The 14,979-nt window shown below is 41.4% G+C and overlaps 1 protein-coding gene across 6 annotated transcripts in view; it reads left to right on the top strand.

Annotated features, from left to right (window-relative positions):
- LOC309352480 (transducin-like enhancer protein 4) overlaps positions 1-14,979 on the top strand; it is a 132,458-nt gene that overhangs the window by 78,467 nt on the left and 39,012 nt on the right. The window lies entirely within an intron of this gene.

The raw sequence follows: 14,979 nt of genomic DNA on the forward strand, positions 1-14,979 counted from the left end.
TTTATGTGTGCTTTGCTTGTTGGCTGATTCCTGAGAAATACATCCTCCTCTTCTTATCAGGAACTTTTCAGGATGAATGAACTGATGCATGCTGGCTCTTTTGAGAGGTTTTGGGTTGCAGGGGAGACAACACACAAGGGAGCCTTCCTGCTTCCCCAACTCCTAAATCCCAAGAGGACCTTCGTTCCAATGTGCAGCTCTGTAGCAGAGAGAGAATTCACTATGGGCTTGTCTCCCATCTGTTAAATGGTTGTCTGGAGTGACTCCCATAATTTTGAGCCTAGTAATGAATATTTTCACTGGAATTAGTGTTGGTGCCTAGAGGCTTTTTGATATTTTAACACAAATTAGCTGTACCGAAGCATGGCCTTTCAGATCTTTGGGTATGAAAAGCATCCTAAATGTGAGCGCTAATCTGTTGTCAAGCAGAAACTAAGACAGATGTCTTTCTAATAGCATTCTCCAACCCAGGTTCTAAGTTGGTATGCTATGTAAAATAGAATATTAGAGCTGATCTAATAGCCCAGAATATAATATGCTTTCTATTTTTATTTTTTATGTATAACAAACATTATGCCAACTAGCCAAAAACAGTTTAGTGGCTGCTTGTATGACACAGTACTAAACAGATTCAATTGATGATAGTAGAAAAACCAAATTAAAATAAACAATAGTATTGTCTATAACATGATAAAATAACTTCAACCAGAAAGTAAATTAAAAGCTATTCTAAACAAAAAAAGTCTATAAATTAATTCTCTAAAAGTCATCAGTGAACCAGCCAACTCCCACAGCATAAGGTTGGCCAGTACCCGACCACTCCAGAACATTTCTGGACGCGTATGAAATGCATTTATTCCCTGCTGCCAAAACTCTGGAATAGACACACATCCTGAATGGATTTTTTGCTATTCATGAGCTTCTCATGTATTTCTAGAAGGGGGTTGGAACAAGGCTGGCATCTTCACCATAGAAACTGCTCTGCCATCTTCTGGTGCAGGAGTAGCCAATGGCCGTGCCATACAGGTGCTGTTGGACTCTAGCTCCCATCAGCCTCAACCAGCATGGCAGTCGGTCATGGATGATGGGACTTGTAGACCAGCAGCAGCTGAAGGGTGTCTGCTGAATATGACTAGCCTGAGGATTTCTCTCAACACTACAGAGTTGCAGGAGTGGTGGTGGCAGATGATCTCTTGCCTCTTTCCTACCCCAGATATAACTGGAAGCCTGCTGTGCTCAAGCAGAGTACCAAAACACTCCATATTCAAGGTGGAGGCATAACAGTTGATGCTCCAAGAGCTTGGCAGGTGCTTATAGGGAAAGCCAGAATACCTCCACTTCTCAATGGCTTCAAGCTCTAGTCCCTCGTAGCTACGGGACCGCCTGTCCCGGTATGCCCCACGGAGAGCCTCAAGGTCCATAAATAGCTACACCCTACTGGTCCCAGGCCCTAAGGAAGTCATATTAGCTTCAACCAGAGCCAGGACCTTTTCAACACTGGCTCCAGCCTGGTGGAACGCTCTGTCTCATGAGACCAGGGCCCTGCAGGATCTGATTTCTTTCCGCAGGGCCTGTAAGACAGAGTCAATCCTCCTGGCCTTTGGCTTGGAGCCAATTTGATTCCCTCTCCCTCCCTATTTGTAGTTGATGCATACTTTCAGTTAACCATGAAGAATGTAAGCAAGAAGGCATTTTCTAAAGTAGGGGTGGGAAACCTATGGCCCTCCAAACATAGTTGGACTCCTATATCCATCAGCTCCAGCCAGCATAGCCAGTGGCGAGAGACAGCAGATGTTGTAATCCAACAGCATTTTGAAGACCACAGGTTCCTCACCTCTGATCTAAAGTATATAGGACTTAAGGTTTTATGCAAAAACAATCTTGAGCAATTGGAAGTGTTCCATGCTCAAAGCCTTTTGTCTCCAGTGATGACAGTGAAGTGCCAGAGTGACTTCAGGTTTGCAGTTACAGATAGGTAGCCGTGTTGGTCTGCCATGGTCAAAACAAAATAAAAAAAATTCCTTCCAGTAGCACCTTAAAGACCAACTGAGTTAGTTCTAGGTATGAGCTTTCGTGTGCATGCACACTTCTTCAGATACTTCTTCAGGTTTGCAGTTAATGGTTCTAAAGCTTTTTCCTATGTACATTTCATATTAAGTTTTTTTCCTGATGTGCACAGAGACACACTCCCAAGTGCAATGTTCCTACTACTAAAAACAGTTGATCTTGATGTGTTCTTAGATGTGATTTCCAGATTTGCATCATTGGTGCAGATGCAATTTAGCATTAAAATAACAGGAAAGCATAAACCTGCATGTATGAAGTCCACCTTGGAGAGTGAAGGAAATGGCTTCATGTTAACAACTATTTTTCTCTCTTTCCTGAAATGGGAGAGGTCTGCAGTCTGAACCCTATCCCAGTCCTCTGCTGGTGCTGTTCACAGCTTTGTCATGTTGCAACAGAGTGAATTTGACCGTGTTCTTGTCACTTTCACAGTTACCCTCAGGGTTCTTAACAGCTGCAAACTGACAAGAACTGTCAGTTTTCCATCTGCAATAATTTTCAGTGTGTGCAGCAGTGGCGGGATAACGGCATTTCTGCAGACTGAAGAAGCCAGCATTAAATCAGTTTACACATGGTTCAGTTTCCCAAATAATAAGTCCTAAAAACCTACCCCTCAGAAAGAAAGGAAGGAAGCCATGTCTATGTATGATATATGTGCCCCACCTTTCTGCCCTAAAATACCCAACCAATTTACTTGTTAACTGTTAAAATAAGTTCACCCAAAAAAACCCCAGTCCCCAATAAAACAATCCATTTTGTTGTTTTTCTTATTTGAACTATAACAGTACAATAAAAAAGTAACCCAGAACAGTTGGTCCATAATGAATTTGATTTTGCCCTTTCTCATAAAACCCTGGGTTCCCTTTAAATGCATTTCCAGTCTACAACAGAGTCTCCGTAAATCATGGGTTGGGAATAAGATCGAACTGGTGGGCTGCATCCTAAGCTGCTCCCATCCCTGATGGCTCCCACCCTCAGCTGCATGCCATTGTTGCAGGTAGGCAAGGTCACCCCCCTGCCAGTCACCTTCCTGACATCCCTATATGATGCCAGATGACTTAACGTGAAAGGAACAAATCAGGAGCAGACACTGAGAGTGCACTCCTGATGCTTCCCCTTCTTCCTTTGAAGGCCTGGCTTGGATTCAAACAGGGGATGCAAAGGAAGAGTGCAAGCAGGGATCAGCTCCACTCGAGAGATGTAGTGGTGAGGTGTCATGGCTGCAAAGCTTTCTCTGCTTGCATTAGTGTTTCTGCTTTGCATATTTCTGTTGTGATCTTCGTGTGTGTGTGTGTTCCGTATGTTTTTAAGTTGGTTTTAATATGATTGTGCACTGATTTTCAGATCTGCTTCAGTGGGAGGAAAGGCGAGGCATAAGCTGAAAAACAGAAATATACAACAAAGACTATATGTGTTTCTCTTGTATTTGCAGCCAGTTTTCATTCAACTAGCAGTTATGGCTCTATTAGTTTCTCTCTCTGCATGAACCTAAACAGAATGCATGGAAGCAACTTGTGATCTTTCCAAGAGGTGCAGTCTTCAGCCATGTATGGTGGCCTTGCAGGGGCAAACCTCCCATTTCTTGGGACTGCAAAACCAAAAGGGTTGCCCAAGCAAATATAAGGCAGTTTATGATATAGCTTATGGCTGGAAGGCTGCATGTGATTTAGGAAAATAAAAGTAAATTGGGCCTGTATACTAGTGGTTTAGGACGCTGGTGGCGCTGTGGTCTAAACCACAGAGCCTAGGGCTTGCCGATCAGAAGGTCGGCGGTTTGAATCCCCGCTTCCGTTGCTCGGTCCCATCTGCTGCCCACCTAGCAGTTCCAAAGCATGTCAAAGTGCAAGTAGATAAATAGGTACCGCTCCAGTGGGAAGGTAAACAGCCTTTCCGTGCCTCTCTGGTTCGCCAGAAGCAGCTTCGTCATGCTGGCCACATGACCCAGAAGCTGTACGCCGGCTCCCTCAGCCAATAAAACGAGATGAGCACCACAACCCCAGAGTCGTCTGCGACTGGACCTAACGGTCAGGGGTCCCTTTACCTTTACTAGTGGTTTGGAGTGTAAATAGTCATGGCTATCTCCATGAGTTTTCCCATAATTTGTGAAAGATTGCATCATTACCCAAAGCTTTTAAGTATTTTTTTTTAAAATGTTACTGCTTTTACTTTACCCCATCCTATGAACACTTAATTGTTTGTTGGTTGCTTTTATGTTATTTAACTTATTCATCTCTTTATAACAAAGTCTTCCAGCAATTTAACACGGAGAATTTATGGTTAGACAGGGGTTTGGATCTGAATCGTAAACTGATGAATGGCATGTTAACAAATCCTGTGTGAACCATGAATGTGTGTAAACGATATTGCAGGATGGCCAGCGTTGCTCAAAACTGAAGAAAGGGCAATAGAGATTAACCAATGAGGTGTGTCATTGTTCAGTAGATGCAACTAATTCACCTGCAATTAATTTGGGGTTACTTTTTTTCTAAGCCATTAGGTAGACATCTGGGATGACAGCATGCAAGGGTGCAGCTCCTTTTGCACTGATTTATTAGACAGCGATAGCTATAAATAAATGTTTGTCTTGTACAGCCATCAAATTGCAAGTTGGGTTGTGTCAGCATCTAGGGCTTGTTGCCAGCTTTGCAAGGTGAAATAGTTTGCTAATTTCCTTAATGTGATCCGTGATGCCCAGAGTAGCAGTTAGTTGCTTGTTCTATTGATCTGCCCTCTCTTAAGTGGCTCCTGGTTAAGAGAGGCTTTTTATGATTGTCTACTGTGTGACTTGAGATGGTTTTTATCAGCCAGAACGTGCCAGTTGCTAGCAGCTGGAGACTGTGTGCTTGTATGAAATAATTTATTCATGCAAGATAATGCTCCTTAACATTTAACAGGTAATGAACGTGACATAAATTTCCTCCTTGCTTTTAATTTTTCCCTTTCCTCTTCTAATGTGCAAACAGGCAGCTCTGGTGCTCTAAATAATAAGTAATTTTTGGCCATCTGTCAAAAGGAAATTTCAATACAAATTTAAATTAATGGTGCCTGAAATTTTTTATAGCTCCTCTAAAAGCCTCTAATGTGCAGAAAATTCTGAATCTGCTGGTAGTAATTAGTGTAGCATGTAATGAGGATGTGGGCAATGTTATGCAGCCCCAGTGTAACGTTTTGATATGGTAGCAAAAGTTTGATTTATACAAGGTTGTGGCTGGGTTTAATTGTGAGAGACGCTTTCAAGTGTTTTCTTGAAGATACAGATTATTAAGCAGGGCAGATTTTAGAATAGCTCATAAAATGTAAATTTAGGTGTTGCTGTAAGAATGAGATAATTAAGGTAGCCTACTTGCTGGTGTGAACAGGAAAGAAATATGTCCAATTGTATTTTTATTCCCATATTTTTTTGAAAAGATGTGACCACCATTCCGTAAAGGGTTCACAAAATGTAGAGGACTAGATCAATGCATAAAGGGGGATCCATAGGCCAGCAGTAAAGAGCATCAGTGAGAAAGGGGTACAGCATTTCTTTGCACAGATGTGTAGAAGAAAAATAATTTACAAAGGTTCAGATCCTTTGAAATGATGAAGAGGCAACTGCAGACCACAACAAATGAACTTAAATAGCCCTTGAGTAATCTTCTTTATGTTGCTCGGTGAAATTACATGTTTCTTTTAAAGTGCTAGCCAACCAAATGAGTAATAGTAATTTAGGCTGGAATCCTAAGCACACTGAACTAGGGTTGTAAGCCCATTGGACACGGCGAACAGGAGGTTGCCACATTTTCATGAATATGTAAAATAAGAGCCACCATAGCAATCCATAGTTAAAAGTAGAAGTCGGCAAATGTGTCCTCTTTTTTGCCCTTCAAAATATGGGAACCCTAATTCTGAATAAATATGCACAGAATTCACTTGGAACAGCCCTCTTCAGGCATATTTCACTCAGACTCCAACTTTCTCAACTCAACAACCCGGATCCATGCATTGTGTGTAGGCCTTGAAACCTATGTGGTTTTGAACCCCATGAATTATTACTTACAGAGAGCTAAGCATAATGATTTTGGTTTGTTTTTTCAAATGCAAAAACTAACACATGAAGAACGGCTAAGGGAGCTGGGCATGTTTAGCCTGGAGAAGAGGAGGTTAAGGGGTGATATGATAGCCATGTTCAAATATATAAAAGGATGTCACATAGAGGAGGGAGAAAGGTTGTTTTCTGCTGCTCCAGAGAAGCGGACATGGAGCAATGGTTCCAAACTACAAGAAAAAAGATTCCACCTAAACATTAGGAAGAACTTCCTGACAGTAAGAGCTGTTCGACAGTGGAATTTGCTGCCAAGGAGTGTGGTGGAGTCTCCTTCTTTGGAGGTCTTTAAGCAGAGGCTTGACAACCATATGTCAGGAGTGCTCTGATGGTGTTTCCTGCTTGGCAGGGGATTGGACTCGATGGCCCTTGTGGTCTCTTCCAACTCTATGATTCTATGATTCTATACATGGTTGGAAAGCAAAGAAGTTGTGTGGCCTTCGTTGGTCCCACTAGCCATGGAAAATCTTTATTTTTCTGTATTCTTTATACTTTTTAAAGCTTAGTATAGATCAGAGTTTCCCAACCTTGGGTCTCCACCTATTTCTGGACTCCAACTCCCATCATCCCTAGCTAGCAAGATCAGTGGTCAGGGGTGATGGGAATTGTAGTCCAAAACAGTTGAAGACCCAAGGTTGGGAAACACTGGTGTAGATAATATGGTACCCTTCGCAACATTGTTGTTGATAGCAATGTGCAGTCTGCCACTTCTATACTGACATGCCACAAGTAGCGATTGTTTTGCTGGGCTTCCCAGACCTTTAATGTCACGAATAATAATATTTATACCCTGCTCACCTGGCTCGGTTTCCCCAGCTACTCTGGGTGGCTTCCAGCAGAATGTAAAAACATAATAAAATGCCAAACATTAAAAACTTCCCAATATGGGGCTGTCTTCAGATGTCTTCTAAAAGTTGTGTAGTTCTTTATCTCCTTGACATCTGATGGGATGGCGTTCCACAGGGCCGAGGCTATTTGAAATGCAGCAGCAGAGATACTCCTTCAGGTATGCTGGGCCTAATGTTTGACGTGAAACACCAGAGATCGTTCTGTGTACAGCTTAACGGTTAATTCTGTTAGTATTAAAGTCTACTAATAAAGAAGGGGATATTGCTTAGCAGCTGGGCAGAATGGCATGATCTTTGCCGAAGTAACACATGCACTGATTGGCTGTGTAGTTTTCAGTGACTTTTTCCTCTGTATATTTGGTTGAATGTTTACAAACGATGTACAAAGCCTGAAGGAAGAAAGAGAAAAGCTCTCTGTTTCTTTCTCCTCAAACTGTACACTGCTTCATCTTGCTCACTAAAGTGCTATCAGGATTTCTTTTCTCTTTCCTCAACTCCGTCTGCGTTATTTAAGTGACTTTGCTAACAGTGGGTAGTTCTGAGTTGCATTTTCCAACATAGGGAATAGTTCTGTTCTGTTTTTGTTTTTTTAAATGATAGAAACCATTTGTAGTGGTGATGTTCAAAGTAAGGGAAGTAAGGAAGAATTTACCAGACTGAGAGGTGCAGGCAGTCTGTCTTTGGTTTCCTGTAATATTGACTTATTAAGCCAGTGAAAATGGGGAATTTTGCTTATAGATGCCTTTTGCTTGCTTACTGGCAAGTCTCATAGTGAGGTGGGAATACACCTCCTCTTAAGACTTCTCCCTGCGCTGTGGGTTGTGGTAGCTTTGTGGCGAGGGAATAAATTGTAGCAAATTCAGCAGTTTTAGTAAAGTGTCGGTGGACTTATTTGGCAATGTAATATTAAGTTGTAATAGAAAAAATACTTTTGAAAGCAGCATTTTTAAGGCCACTGTAGATACAAAAGAGGGATGCGGGTGGCGCTGTGGGTAAAACCTCAGTGCCTAGGACTTGCTGATCGTAAGGTCGGCGGTTCGAATCCCCGCGGCGGGGTGAGCTCCCGTTGTTCGGTCCCAGCTCCTGCCCACCTAGCAGTTCGAAAGCACCCCTAAGTGCAAGTAGATAAATAGGTACCGCTTTATAGCGGGAAGGTAAACGGCGTTTCCGTGTGCGGCGCTGGTACTGGCTCGCCAGTTGCAGCTTCGTCACGCTGGCCACGTGACCCGGACAGCTGGCTCCCGGCCTCTTGAGCGAGATGAGCGCGCAACCCTAGAGTCGGACATGACTGGCCGCTACGGGCAGGGGTACCTTTACCTTTACCTTTAGATACAAAAGAATAAGGAGAGACACCTGTAGCAGAGAACCTTGTTAGTTATTATGCAAACACTTGAAAGGTATATACATGTACACATTTTGTTCTTTGTTTATGTGTGTTGATTTTTTCAATTGCTATAGTCATTTATAGTCATACCTCCAGTTGCTTTAGGTTCATGTTGTGGATTTTCGGGTTGCGAACACTGCAAACGTGGAAGTGTATACTTACGGGTTTCGCCGCATTCACAGAAGCGTTCTGCGTGCTTCACGCATGCGCAGGAGCGCTCTATTGCATCACGCACACACGCAGAAGCGGCACTCTACTTACGGACTTTCCGGGGTGCAAACGGCACTCTGGAACGGATTGCTTCCATAAGTAGAGGTACCGCTGTATAGCGTTGTAGCACTTTTGTATTGAGAGGGGACCCAGTTTGCTTTCATAAAAAAGCACAACACGTTGCTGAAGGAGATGTACATTGTATGCCACTCATTTTATCAGGATTTTTTAAAAAAATTATCAGCTCATGCCAGCCTCTGACTTACTGAATGTGTGAACAAGACTTGAGACTGATGATTTATTACAAGGCCAGCGCTCCCCAACTCTTCCCTCTCCCCACTCTCTGGATCTGTAGACTCGGTTTGCATGGTGAGTTGGGAGTCACCCCATCTTCCTTGCTACCAAGACTCAGGCGGGACTGAGGCAGGGGTAATCTTCCGAATCTCAACAGCAAGACTTTGAAAGCAGCAACTACCTATTTCCACTCAAAGAGGTTGACATGAGTTTCGATTAGCTTTTCCAGGATAACGTTTATAAAGAGATGCAGTGTGAGTTTTCCTTTGTTTCACAAGGGTGTATTCCATGGAGACGCTTGGTATTTTATTTTATTTCCTCTTATTTTTTGTAGAAGGGAGGAAGGTCACCGCATTGTAGCATGACGAGAAATTTTTGTTGGTCTGGCAGTACAGCAATTTGTGCAGTATTAATTGATACCTGGCTTTGGACGTGTAAGCTGTGGGGAATGTAACAGGTGCTGTAATTCCAGAAAATGTGTTGCAATTGTGGAGCAGATGAATAAATATCTGTGGGGCAGAGCCAGTCCTCAGGTGGTGAAACATGAGTGGATTGATGATGTGATTGGGTGAGACAGGCTTGCTTGTTTGCAATCTCATCCAGTGACTGCTGAAGCAAAGCAAATATTAATTAGCAAGGCCCTGTTTGTTGTCTTGGTCTGTCTTAAGTGGCTGATTTTGCATTGTTCTTTATAATACCCTATATTGTTGTTGGGTCATGAACATTTTGCGACTATACATATACGTATTTAAATTGCATCATTAACCTGATACTCTGGTAAATGCCTTCAGAAGGGGACTTCTCCCTGCCTAAACTCTTCTTAGATTTCTACGTTTTTCTCCCACACTCAGTGTTTCCTTTCTAATGAAGTCATCTTGTGCTTTTTAATTCAGCATAGAACAGTCATTTGAGAATAACAGCATGTATTCTTGTTGCAAAAATTAGATTTTCCATCTCTCAGTGTCCTGTGTGTGTGGATATAGATATAGACATGTGTGTCCATATTTCAGTGCTAGAAGCAGTCTTATCTAGTATCTGCTCCCAGCTTTGCCTGCTGAAGAATTGCTTTATGCTTGTAAGGAGAGCCCCTATAAAGACACTTCAGACAAAATCCTCTGATGCCTACTTTACTAAATCTCTGACTGATTAATGATTTAGAGAAACATGAATTTTCTTTCTCCAGATGTTCTAGTCTCCCAGAAGGCAAAAATCTTATGGACTTATTTATTTTTAACTATTTTTATACCACCCAATAATAGGAAGTTATCTAGGTGGTTTACAAATAAAATGATTAAATTCTAGGGTGATACACAACTAAGTGATACTTAGTGGACCCACTGAAAGCAGTGGACTTAAGTAGGTCGATGCCACCTTTAAAGTCCAAATATAAGATGAGGCGAAAACAAAACCCCCCAAAGCAGAATAAAATCAAGGTAAAATCAGCAACATGGGTTATATGTTCCAATGTTTAACGAGTTACTGGAAACAAAACGTGGTGTTTCATGTAGAGTGAACCTGTTACTCGATAGCTGGATGTTGGATGTAACAGAGATCTAGTCTAACTAACTCCCTGACATGCTAGCTTTCTATGGGCATAAAAATGTTTATTTTTGTATGGAGAAGCATTCAGTCATGTCAGCCCTTCTCTGCATTTTGAAGTAATATGGCCCAGACATAAGTTTACCAAATTAGTGAAAACTAGATAATTTGTTGAATGAAGTCCAAGTGGTGGTGGTGTTTGTAAAAATGGACAAGGTCTTGTCCAGTCCATTTATTCTGCAATTCAGTTTTATCAATCCCTAATACAGTTCAGAGAAAATGGAGAATAATAAATTACTGAATTATGTACTTTGAGATTTCCCAAGCTGTCATATAGTTTTACTATCACAATTAGCTATCACAATTTTATATGATGGTATTAAGAAGTTCTACACTTTATTCATAGTTAACAGAAATGGCTCGAAAATAGCAGACTTGTATTTAAATTTCAAATAAATTCTAGTATTATCGCAAGCGGAAATGGGTGCTAATCAAACATCACCAAAGCTGAATCTCAAAAAAACCCTCACGGTCTTGCATGCTTTTTCTGGTAAATGCTTGAATTTAATTATAAATAGTTTTGTAATCTGTAGTACATTTGTGCCGTCTGAAACCTACGGTACATATTTAAGGAACTCTATGATAACATATTTAAACAAAAGGCCTTATGCTACTAATTTATGCATGTATTTATCACAGTTGTATAACTGCATAACTAAGGAGTTCAAAATGACATATACAAGTTTATTTTTTTAAATTTTATTTAAGAAAGCACAACCATCATGTGAGATAGGTTAGATGAGGTATTGTGACTTGCTCAAGCGAACCTGTCTTGCTTCGTGCCTGAATATATATTTAAACTGTCTTCCTGGTCCCTACTGCAACTATCACTCTACTCTTGTAAATGGTGCTGGAGTAGCTGAAAATAGGCTTGGTCATCCATCTTCCCAATGAGTCTGGAAATTGTTAATATTCTAGGAAGAATGTAGGAAGCTACTTACACTGAAACACACTAATTAGTCCATCTCAATACTAGCAGCTGCCTTGGAACACAACCCCTGCATAAATGGGGAGTTGCTTGCACTGGCAGTGTTTCTTAGGGTGTTTCCCTGCACTGCCTGGAGATGTGTTCCATCACTAAACTCTGGTTGTTAATGTAACACTTCCATAGTCTATTCAGGAGATCTGTGTTGCAGAGATCAACCAAAGTACAATACCAGTGGTTCCCAATTGATGATCTGCAAGGGTGGAGGGTAAACCACCCAGGGTGTCCATGGCACCATTCACATAACAAAAACCACCATAGAGATAACAAAATTCTGAAAAGTAGGGGGCCTATGACTTGGCTTTTGAAAAACGGGGGTCCGCAGTATTTAGCTAATTGCCAATTATGCTTCTTTTCCTTGTAAAATTGGGCAGAGCAAGAAGCTATGGCACTAGGGCAACAATTTTAGCTGCTTAAAATGTTTTGGGAAATATAAATGTTACAGTCCCCTAACACCCTGGAATGTTCTTCTGTGGCATTGGCTTCCAGATACGTGGCTGAACAACACTTAACAGCAGTTCTTAAAATTGCCAGTGTCTTAAGACTTTTCAATATTTACCACTTCATTAAAGTAGATAATGGATGGATCTGTGTGTCTAAGAGAGAGGACTTGATAGCCTTCTGCATATTTCTAGTCCTATGGCAAACACTATTCCAAAAATGTTTTTATGATGCTGTCAAATTTCATACTGCAGATACCCCATACTTTTAAGCTTTCAGAAAAGTTGGTGTGCATGTGTGCTCACTGTAAATAAATGCCAAGTGTTTGTTAAAATAATGCCAGGTAGAACTCTGACTTTGATTAATGTAAGAAGGTTTAATTTCAATATTGGTATTATTTTGGAAAATTTATATATTAATCATAAATATGTTTTTTTTTTTAAAAAAAAAAAGAAGTAGTGGGAAATGGAAAAATCTTATAATAAATTTAAGTTACTTCCTTTTCACCTTTTCATACCTGATTCATTTAATTAGATAAAACAAATACATCTTGGATGACCCATTGCATATAGCAATGTTTGAAGTTCTGTTTTCTTAAGCTACATTTGGCCTTTGAAGAACAAAATAAAATAGGAAATGCTAATGTTTTTTTCGGCCAACTAAGGGAAGAAAATAAAAATGTCACCATGGTAACAAAGCTGCTTTCTAGATGGCTCCCTAAGATATGCCTGAACTAGAAGCAGATGTCTGATTTGAGAATCTTGCCTCCTTCAATGTAAACAAATAACTTCTAGGCAGGTGTTAGAAATAATATGGAAATCCTATTAAGGGGCCCTGGGTTCCTGTCAGTCAGGAAGCCCCTGCCACAAAAGGGCTGGTTGTCTGAAGAAAAGAGACAGAGTAAATTCTCATTAGGCTTTAGCTTTCCCAGGAAATGATTGTCTCTGCATGTTATTTCTCCTGTGAATCTGAATGTAAGCCGTTACTTCTATTGATCTATTCTGCTCGCCCTCTCTTTTTCTCTGCCCCCCTCTTTTTCCTGGATTAACACTTGATATGTGCTGCTACTCTACGATTTGTGACATTTGTGATTTTAACCCTCAGCCCCTCAAAGAAGAAGGGAACAGACAAAACCTCTTTATCTTAAGCATTGGCTGGCCTGTTGAGCGTGAACAAACGCTGAGGTGTTGAACTCAAAGTGTGATGGAGGAAGAGTAGAAAGCTTTCTGAATAAAAGCATTGAGCCAGGTTATTTGTGTGACTGTTGAGTAGATTTGTTCTCTAAGCCTCGGTTAAATGGTTCCGTGTCGCAGGAACCAAAATTTCCTCCCTGCTATAGGACGGCAAAGGCTGAAGAAGCTTGGCGAAAAGTCGCCTTATTTTGGACTAATTATTACCTGGTTTAGATCAGAGGCATTCTTTTTCTCCTAGAGAATTAGGAGGCGAGTGCCCAGTGCTATATATAAATATCCAACTGGTAGGGAAAGTATGTTGCTTCACGATTCCGTAAACATGCCAAAGAGGTTTTTAAAAAATAGCTTGCAGCCGAATTTTACCACAGGCCTATCTGAGGCTAACCTCAGGAAATGCATATCTCAGATCTGGAAGCTGAGCATCTTTCCCACCCTGTTGCTATCTGTGTGCGGTGGGGGTGCCGTGGCTGTGCATAGCAATGTGCTTAATAATACTCTGAGGGTTAAATGTGGATAAACACAAAACAAGCCTCCTGAAAAGCCTTGCTATTATCATGCAGCATTTCTCGGACTATAGTCCCCGAGACACACTTCATAAAGCCAATAAAGCGCACACTGGTGGTCTCCTGTTGCCCTAGCAACGGGCCATAGGGCACAGTGTATGTGAAATGCATGAACATCTGTGAATTAATCTTTTTTAAGTTTGTTCTTTTCTTGGCACTGATTGGGCCACTCTGGCTTGCGCTTGTGACATTGCGTGAGGAGGGATAAGCTGAAGAGTTCCCCTGGGCCCTGCCCTAAGTGCTTGGCAGAATGGAAAGTGAAGTGAGATTTATCCAGGCAGTGCTTTCAGTAGTTGAGGGATTTAGTCTGACAGCCCTCTCGGTGGGACGTTATTAGCTTACTTTCTGCTGCATTGGGGAAATGAATAAAAAATTTTCTAGTAAATCTAGGCATTATTGGGTTTATTGGTCTGCCACGAAAGCATAATCTGAGGAGAAAATTGAAATAATCGCTTGTGTTTATACTGCAGTTTACTGGACCTTACCACTCCCCTGCCTGGCTCTTATTGGGTTAGGGAGAGAAGGAAAATGGTTTAGAGCAAATCCGGATGTAAACACGGAAGAGGGGTGATCCAGTTCTATAGTACCAGTATAATTTCCAGGCATCGGTTGTTGTTTTTTTATTTGGGAGCCAAAATAGTGGAGATGGGTATAACTCTGGTGCTGCTGAAATTTGTAGTGTGGCACTTAATTATTACAAAGCATACACACATCAGCCACCAGTTAGCTCCTCCGATGAGCCTGAGTGTTGAAATGTAGTGCTTCTTTCCCCGTACCCCTTGGGCACACTACAGCGTAGATTTTGTGTTCAGCTCCTAATGTCAATACCAAATGCTCACTTGTAAACTGCTTGGCTTACCCTTGTTGTTTTCCACTGTGTCTCTGAGAGGACTGTAGGGGGAACACTGTGTACGTCATATAATCAGTTAATGCTGCGTGCAGTCAGTATCTTAATGAAGTGAAATACGGCTTTAATCTGCTAATTGCATTAAGAGGGCAACAGATTGCTCCATATTTCTACTTCTTTTTGAGCTATGAGCTTATCAAAGAATACTGAGGTGCTTTTAAGTGAAGCATATTATATCCAGTCAGCCCAGAACCATTTGTTTTCAAATACTGGCTGATTGAAGCCGTACCTCCTGGCTTTTCTGTATCTCTTGAGAGGTTAGCAGCATATTTGCGCAAATATTCTTTTTATTTGCTTAATAAATGGAGGGGGAGGGATTGCAGCTACGCTAGGATTTGTGCCCATGCAGTGAATTTGCAGGCAAATTTACTTAGACGTCCGTCGCATTGTGTTCCATGGGGCTTGCTCCC

This window comes from Podarcis erhardii, assembly GCF_964252035.2.
Source record: "Podarcis erhardii genome assembly, chromosome: 11".
NCBI lineage: Eukaryota > Metazoa > Chordata > Lepidosauria > Squamata > Lacertidae > Podarcis > Podarcis erhardii.